This window comes from Anser cygnoides, chromosome 2 (assembly GCF_040182565.1).
Source record: "Anser cygnoides isolate HZ-2024a breed goose chromosome 2, Taihu_goose_T2T_genome, whole genome shotgun sequence".
Taxonomy (NCBI): domain Eukaryota; kingdom Metazoa; phylum Chordata; class Aves; order Anseriformes; family Anatidae; genus Anser; species Anser cygnoides.
In genome coordinates, this window is record NC_089874.1 from 2,518,107 (window position 1) to 2,526,521 (window position 8,415).

Sequence of the window (8,415 nt, forward strand, 5' to 3'; positions counted from 1 at the left end):
GTCCTCCAGAGGTCAGTTCATCCTGGTCGGGAGCGTGTGGTGGAATCAGGCTCTCTCTTTTCAAGGATCAAGCTGGATGAGGGGCACTCAGAAGGCTAAAGTTAGGTGACATGAACCCTGAACTTAGTCTCACAGCCCCACAGTCCCCGTCCCATGGGGTGAGGATGGGGATCTGCCCTTCTCTGGTTGCGCTGTCGGACCTGGCTCTGTCCCAGCAGTAACGACGAGCCCCAGAAGTACCTACCAAAGGAGTTTTGCTGCTCGGCAGTCAGTTTGCCTTAACAACAGCAGCTCTCTCCACTTTTCTTTCAAGGGCCTCAGCTTTCCCAAGCTGAAGAAACCAGGCTAATGCCTACACGAGGGCAGTAGGCACCGTCGTATCCATTTCGCTCCCTGGTAAATTGAGCGGGGGGGGGGGGGGGGAGGCCTCAGATGAACCCTGCTGACTTCAGATGAACCACGGCAGCCTTCCTCCCCTCGCCCTGTGCTCTGGCTGTTTATTTGCAGACTCCCAGGGGCCCCGTCTCGCTGCATCCCGCTCGCTTCCCTCCAGCTCGCCTCGAAATCCTCCGCATCGACAGCTTTGCTTTGGCAGCAGAGGGCACTGCCCCCTTCTTAATTTTTTTGCCTGCTCATCCCCTCCCTCGTGCTCCTCCAAGGGCTGCAATTACGCTCTCGGTAAGTGGTGCTGTCTGTCTGCAAGCTCCTGAGAGTTTGATTTGTCTTGGCTCCCAGCTCTGACATGCCTGGGAAGGGCAAGGAAAGGAAATGGGTGGGAGCTCCCATCTAACCACGAACTTGTCCTCCCCCCTTTTCTTTTTTCTCCCTATCCCCTTCCCTCCCCCATACCAACCAAAGGAAGGATCTTTCTGCATCGCTTAGAAAGAGTTGCTCTGAAAGTTTGGTTTGGATTTTTTTTTTTTCTTTCTTCTCTTTCAAATGAAATACGCTGTGAGTCTCTCCCGTTTCCATTCCCTTACAACAAAGCAGGGTTGTTATTACAAAAGGCAGAGCGTGTGTGTGTGCGTGCCTGCAACGTGTGTTTGTTTGCTCACATGTGGTTGTGCGTGGGCGTGTAGTAAGTAGCGGTATGCATTTGTGACCAGGACCTACACTTCTAAATATCCATGCACATTTATTTGATGTTCCTGCAGATTTCACTGTAGCGTGGTCCTTTTTTGTTTTAAAAATGAATATCGCTCACTGTCTTTCTCCAGATTTATTTTATTTTATTTTATTTTTTAAACTAGACAAGTGCTGAGTCCTCCCAAGGATTGCCAAACAGACGCTTGGGGTCTGAGGAACGGAGAGGAAGATTCAGACATGAGTTTGCTTTTCGCTTCTCCGCACGTCTGGATCTCCCCTTTGCATTGCATGGTGATACAGCCCCTCTCCCATTTTGCTTTTGTAAGAAAAGCAGGTGAATATTTAATCTGCCTTGTACCTGTTGAGGTATAATCTCTGACAATGTTTTGGTGACCAAGAAAGATGATGGCACAACTGTGCCCTGAATATTACCCACAGCCTCCGTGTGATGCCGTGGATCAGAGCTGTACCTGGGCTTGTGCTGCAGCAGTTTCACACTGAAACAGACAACAAATGAGAAGCCTAACAGGGGTGTGAGGAATTTGCAGCTTTTGCACACTCCTAAAATAAGATCTTCAAGGTCCTGTGCCATCCACAGCAGTGCTGATGGACTGTACTGCTGGAGGCAACCCTTTAGTTTCAGTACTAGACATAGACACTCCCTACCCCTACCACTACCCATACCCCATCCTTACCCTCTAAATACAGTCAAAATATAGTCAAGGGCGCCCAGAAGTGCGGTGGGAAAAGTTAAGAGGGTCCTAACCTCAGTTTTGCTGAGGCTTTGGGGCCACTGAGAAGCCCTGGATCCTGTCCCTGATTTCCCCCGCCCAAAGAAGTAGCATGTGCTGCTGAGAGGCATGTCCTCCTTTTGTGACCACCTATGTTAAAGGACATCACTTGCTAGCTGCTAGCTTTGCCCTGGTGATCAGCAGACCAGCATCATGTTCAGAGCAGCGGGGCTCAACACTGCACCTCTGCCCTTCAAGGTTGCCTTTGCTCTCTTGGCTCGTAGGGTCCTTCTTTGAGGCACCACAACGAAGAGCTGGAACTCGAAAAATGAAGACTGCCTACAGGGGAAAAGTGACTTGTACCAGTCTGCCATGTGGTCTGAGGAGGTGATAATGCTCTTCTCAGCTGGCTCTGGGCTACCACATGATCTGGAGGTAAATGCTTATAGGCCTATTTGAAAAGAAAAACACTTGACAGCCTCATCTTGCTTTTAAACCTCCGTACAGCCATGTTTTCTTTTAACTTGGCTCTGTGTGAGCATTTGACAGCCAGTGCTACCATCTGACCTGCTGTCCTCTTTGCTTTGACGGAACCTCAGCAGACAAGCAGTAGCTGGGAGGCAGCTAGGCTCTGATTTTTGTTTTGCCAAAGGTTGGTATCCTCAGCTCATAAAGGGCAAAAGATAGGGTGGGAAGGGTGGTCTCTGTACTTGCAAACAGAAATGAGGCAAATGGGAAGGAAGAAACATATGCAAAATAATTTCCCCTGGTTTGGAAAAGGAAGCATGGAAAACTAACAGCCTCAAAGCACAGGTTGTGGCTTTTGGGAGAAAGAATGTGAGCAGTCACTTTCTCATCCTGTTTCTGTCATTCCAAGACTTGTGTGAATGGGCTGATGTTGAATCCCAGTTAGCCATAAAATAACAACAACAAGCCTGCCCAGTGGCTTCAATTTGCCAATTGCGAGCTTTCTGCACCTACAACAGGACTCAGAAAGACGGAAGTCTGCAAAACATCCCAGCTAGGAGTGCAGAATCCTTGAGAAAAGTAATCTCACCCATGGGGACAATCTGATTAAATGCGTGTTACTTATTGTTCCAACACCATGGCAATGTCTCCAGAAGGAATACAAATCACTTAGTGCAGTGAGATAGAGCCAGCTGAGCAGGTACCAGGAATGTGGGAGTTGTTTATTAGTCACTCAGGAGAAACAGCTATTGCTTTTCTGTTTATTTATTCACTTTTATTTGAGCCCTCTTCCCCCAATTTGTTATAGTGAAACTAATAAGATAGAGGCTGATCCCGTGAACACTGAGCATGTCACAGCATTTTCGTTGGCCTCATGAACCAGGTGGTGCTGGGTCCTGAGCAAATCTCAGTGGGTACAAATCAGCACAGCTCTGCTGAAGTCAGTGAGGGTTCTCATCTATCACTTGTTTTATTAATACTGCCCCGTCTGCAGGTCCAGACTCTCCAAGAGCACATCTTCTATTTCATTGCTTCTAATTGAAGGCAATGTGTGAGTGCTGATTTGTCCAGACTGAGGATCTGGTCCAGCTCTTTCATTGTTGGTCCCCCCTCGCCCCCCCTTCTCTTTCTCCCTCTCTCTTTTATAGCAGCGTTGGAATTGCTGTAAGGTTTACAGTGCAGTAATAATCACCTCATTATTATTAATAACCATGGCAACAGAATGGAAATTAATCACACTACTTCTGTTTATCCCCATAGAAACAGAGCCAAAACAAACAAGACTTATCCACAATGCCTATTCCTAGAAATCATACATACTACATAATTACCAATGAAATGAACCAGCACCTGCAATCTGCCTAGATTTTCCAGTAGCACCTAAGTAAGGGTCGAGGATATACTGTCATGTCAGTATTCAGAAAGGATGCTTCCTCTGGTTGAAATTGATGGGTGACAAATACCTTCGGTAACTTTGCTCATTGTGTTGGCCAGTACTCTTCAGCATTTGCTCTGGAGACTTACTGCTGATATACATTGACACGAGACATTCTTCTCCACTTTTTGCAAATTTTATGGGATGGTGGGATGACTAGGTCTAAGCTGCTCAGTAGTTGGAAGGGTGACTTCAGAGAATAATCAGTTTCTGAAGAAACTCCGTATACAACAGTTCTTCACATCTGCCAAGCAGTAAAGAAAAATTACTGTCCAACAGTGAATGTAACAGCTAGAAAGATGGTGAACATGATATGTTCAATGATATCATGACATGAACAAGTGTCAACATCATTGCTTGCAGGAGATATGGATGTAGTCCTTATCCTCACATCCTATACAGAGAATTGAAACTCCAAGAGTTTCTTTCACTGGAGAATCTCTGTTCTACCTGTCATTCTTCATTCAGATTCAGTATCATAGCAGTGCAACTCTTCAAAAAATCATTACTGCATTTTATTTAGGCTGTCACCAGCAGATAATCTAATTCTTGTATCTGCTTTTGCCTACAACATAATGACACACACGGGAGACTACTTTGCAGGCTCTGAAAGTAAAGAATTCATCTCTCAGATGAGCCTTCAAAACCAGAAGTTCTGCTGACTCTTATCTGCAGATGCAGCCACGCAGATTAAAGTTGGTGCAGAAAGATGAGAGAGATGTAATCATGATTAAAAACACAATCCTCTGTGAAGCCATTTTTTGCTGGTTTTGCTCAGACTTAGACCCTCAGGGTGCTTGAATTCAGCTGCATGTTGGAAACATACTACTTTATGAAAAGAAGTGAAACTCAACCACATGGAAGAGGCACATGTAATTGACATCTCTTCCAAAGCCTTAAGTGGTCTTGATGAATCTTCTCACTGCAATACAGTCTTCTGCAACTCTGAAGAATAGTATCACCTACTTCTTATCTCTCTGTCACCTTCAAAATGGGGACGACAATCTTCATATTTTCCTAAATACCATTTATTTAATTTAGATAGTATATAAATTGGAGGGGACAGAGGAATTCTCTTGCTATGTCACTGTACTGTGTATTTGTACAGATCTGCCAAATCATGCTCAAATGGAGGAATTCAAACTGGAAGTGATGGAGGGAACAGCCCTGAGAACAATCTGCTTCATGAGGTTTAACTGACCTTTTAAGCTTACCAAAAAAGACGGAGAGAGGATAATTAGCTGGGACAAATCCCATCTGAACTTCCTCCAGCCAGTCCTCCTGAATCCAATTAAACACAACTTTTCCATTTACAAGGACACTTGAGGAGAGACTGATATTGTTATTAGGCTGTGCAGAGACACCCAGAAGTGTTTTTTTTTTCTGCCTGTCATATATGATCAAATCCCAGAATTATAATTCGTAGCCCAAAAGTCACCAGCACTGGCAGGTCCATGAAATTACAGGTGCCATGAGCTCGGTGTCCCCCAGAGCACTTAAAGAGCAGTGACGTGGCAAAAGAAGTCAGTGCCTTTGCAGTTCTGCATCATGTAGTACTGAGAAGCTCTACATTGACTACAGAGACGTCCCAGTGTGATCTCAGACAGATAAACAGGATATTACTTGTTATGTTATGTGACTAAAAGCTAAACACATTAAATAAAGACTTGGTGAGGATTGGGAATGCGTGCTACACATTAAATAAAGACTTGGTGAGGATTGGGAATGCGTGCTCTGTGCTCAGCCTGGCCGCTGGTTGAAATGGGGCACACAGAACCACAAAGGCTGCCTCCCACTATCAGACTGGGGAAGGAGGAAGCCCCCAGGTCCTGAAATCCTCACAATCCAGCCACATCTGTCACGATCTACTGTTTAAACATGGACAACTGATGTGCATGAGCGTGTCTCCTCGAGCCTCCATCTTCTGTTCCAGTGGGGCACAGGCTACCTGAGGGCTGCTCTTGTGTTGAATCTTCCAACCATAGATATCTTCAGGACATCTCAGAAGGCATGAGATACCCATGCCAAGAGAACTGCTTTGCACACTAGAATGTATACATATATTTAATTATACAAATCCAATCTGCTGTGACTAGGGTTTCAAACAGTTCACTCAACAGCAACAAATGAGGATTAGTCATCTTTTAATGTTCATGTAAAGAATATCCCAAAGAGGTGCTAGTCAAACCTAGCTTTGGGAAGCTTAGAGGAGGACTTATTGGCTAAAATCCTCTTCATTTATATTCAACAAGAAATCAGGTTGAATTACCTAATGATCTATTCTTAAAAACACCATGTCACTTTTGGCAATAAATGCTCTGATTTTGTGTACAGGAACACTTTTAAATATGTAGGTATACGGCAAGACATTCAAATGCTTGTTCTATGTAGTTCTCTCCAAATACATTCATGTACCCACAGAAGTGTTCTTACAGTATGGTGTAGCATGCAATATACAGCAAAATGCTTGCTGTGGGGGATGAATTCTTCCTGTGAATCTCATAAATATCACCTACGATGTTTTCTGCAGTTGAAACAGGACTGGTAGGCAGTAATTTTGTTCTTCCAGCTTCCAGGAAGGAAGATTCAAATAAAGCATTATGAAAAATAGTAAGGAGAGTGGAGGACTCTAATCAGTTGCTTGAAAATGCTGTGGAAATACCTTCATTTGAAGGCTTTGGAAAAATCCTAGGCAGTTGCATGTCAGGAATTGTGTAATTAGATTGGTTTCTTCCCCAGAGTAGGAGGATGGAGTAAATGACCTTTTTCTGCCTTCTTCTGCACATTTTTTTTGTGTCTCTGATTCTGTGGCTTGTCAACTTTCTTTGAAAAGTGATGTGCATTGGCATAGTAGTTTATCCATTAATGAAAGCTTAGATCTCTATAATTGATAAAAATAACACTGGTGAGGCCAGTTCTGCAGTCACGTATTTGGTTCTGGGCTGGAACATTTCACGCAAGAGGAGAAGATGAGAGAGCTGGGACCGTTCAACCACTGGGATGGAGTTAAATTTCTTCATAGTAGCTCATATGGTTCTGTGTTTTAAATTTCTGACCAAAACTTTGCTAATAACATGCTAAAACTGTAGCTATTGCTGAACTGTGTTTGCACAGTACTGAGGCTTTGCTCTGCATTCTGCCCACCCAGGTGAATGGGTTGGGGTTACATGAGGTGTTGGGAGGGGATGCAACCAGGCAGATGATCAGAAATAACCAGAGATATTCCGTGCTGTATGACATCATGCTCAGGAGTAAAATGGAGAGGAGCAGGGTTAAGGGATATTAGCCATCACTTTGCTCAAGAACTGGCTGGGCATTAGTCTACCCATGGGAACTGCTGCTTTTGCATCACTTGTTTTGTTTTCTTTTTCAGTTATTCCACTTTTCCTCCACTTATTAAACACACTTCTGCTATTTACTCTTCTTTTCCTCTTCCCTTGTCCCACTGTGGGGGATGAGGAAGTGAGCGAGCAGCTGTGTGGTGCTTAGCTGTCTACCAGGGGTCAACCCACAACACGATCCTTGGAAATATCAAAACCCAACTGGACATGGCCCTGATCAACCTGCTGTAACTGACTGTGCTCTGAGCAGAGGGTTGGACCACATGAGCTCCAGAGCTTCCTGTCAACCTCAGTGATTCTGTGATACTGTGATCGTTGGTGAGATATGGTGTCTTGGGCTTCTGCATTAGAAAGAAAATCAAAAGAAGTATTCAGGTTTCTAGAAGATCTGTATTCTGTTTGCTAATCCGTGTTCATATATGTTCCCTAGTCATCTTGCTAACATTAAACATACTTACAAAACTGCTATATTTTGCAGAATCATTTTTAACGCTAACATACTGACATCTAAAAATATTAACGAAAATTATTCAAACACAACTGATATTTTCTAGTCAATAAGTAGCTCATCTTTGATTTTGTCATTTCAGCAGAACATCTCCAACAGATATCTTAGGTACTCGTCTGACACTGCCTTGGCTTGAAGACTTCGAAGGATTATTTATCTTGTAATTTCACTGTGTCTCCTCACTCCCCATGTTCATAAATGTGCATCTCTTATTATTTGCACTTTTTAAAGTTAAAGGAGAGAGAAACTCTTCGCTAAAAACCTCTGTGTGCAATGCTTCTAAGCATATTACATGTGTGAATGAACCAACAGATAGGAACAAGAAATGTAAAACGTCAGGAAAAATAGGTCAAGAATAATTAGCTCTTGAAAAACACATTATTTTAAATTAAAAAAACAAAAACACATTATTTAAAATAACATATTTTGCTGAATGAACAGCAAAATTTTTCTTGCTGTGAGAAAGTCTTGCCTTACAACTTTTCTGAGCCTAAAATAAATCATTAGGGTTTGTGTCCTGGAAGAAAAAACATTTGCAGAACTGTTAAAAAGGTGAAATTGTCAATTGGCTAACCTGAGTAAAATGAGAGTCATAAACTTTTACATAAAATGGCGTGGGAATTATTTTTTTTTAAATCTGAAGCAGAATCCAGCACTAATATCCTTCCTGCTACTCAGTGAGGATACAAAAAAACATTGCATTTCATGATAGTACTGCCAACACAAAGTAATATTTTATACCAAAGACGTCTACCCACAAACTCTGACCTTTAAAATATTATATAAGACTCTTACTAAGAGATACAAACAGTTTGTAAATGTTAGGAGGGACGGTGAGGGAAGAAA

At 43.1% G+C, this 8,415-nt stretch overlaps 1 long non-coding RNA gene across 1 annotated transcript; it reads left to right on the forward strand.

Annotated features, from left to right (window-relative positions):
• Nucleotides 1–433: 433 nt before the first annotated feature.
• Nucleotides 434–8,151, forward strand: LOC125182603 (uncharacterized). Its single transcript, XR_007162687.2, has 4 exons — nt 434–678; nt 1,251–1,420; nt 2,102–2,252; nt 7,094–8,151. It is a non-coding gene; the product is annotated as an uncharacterized lncRNA (long non-coding RNA).
• The last annotated feature ends 264 nt before the right edge of the window (nt 8,152–8,415 follow it).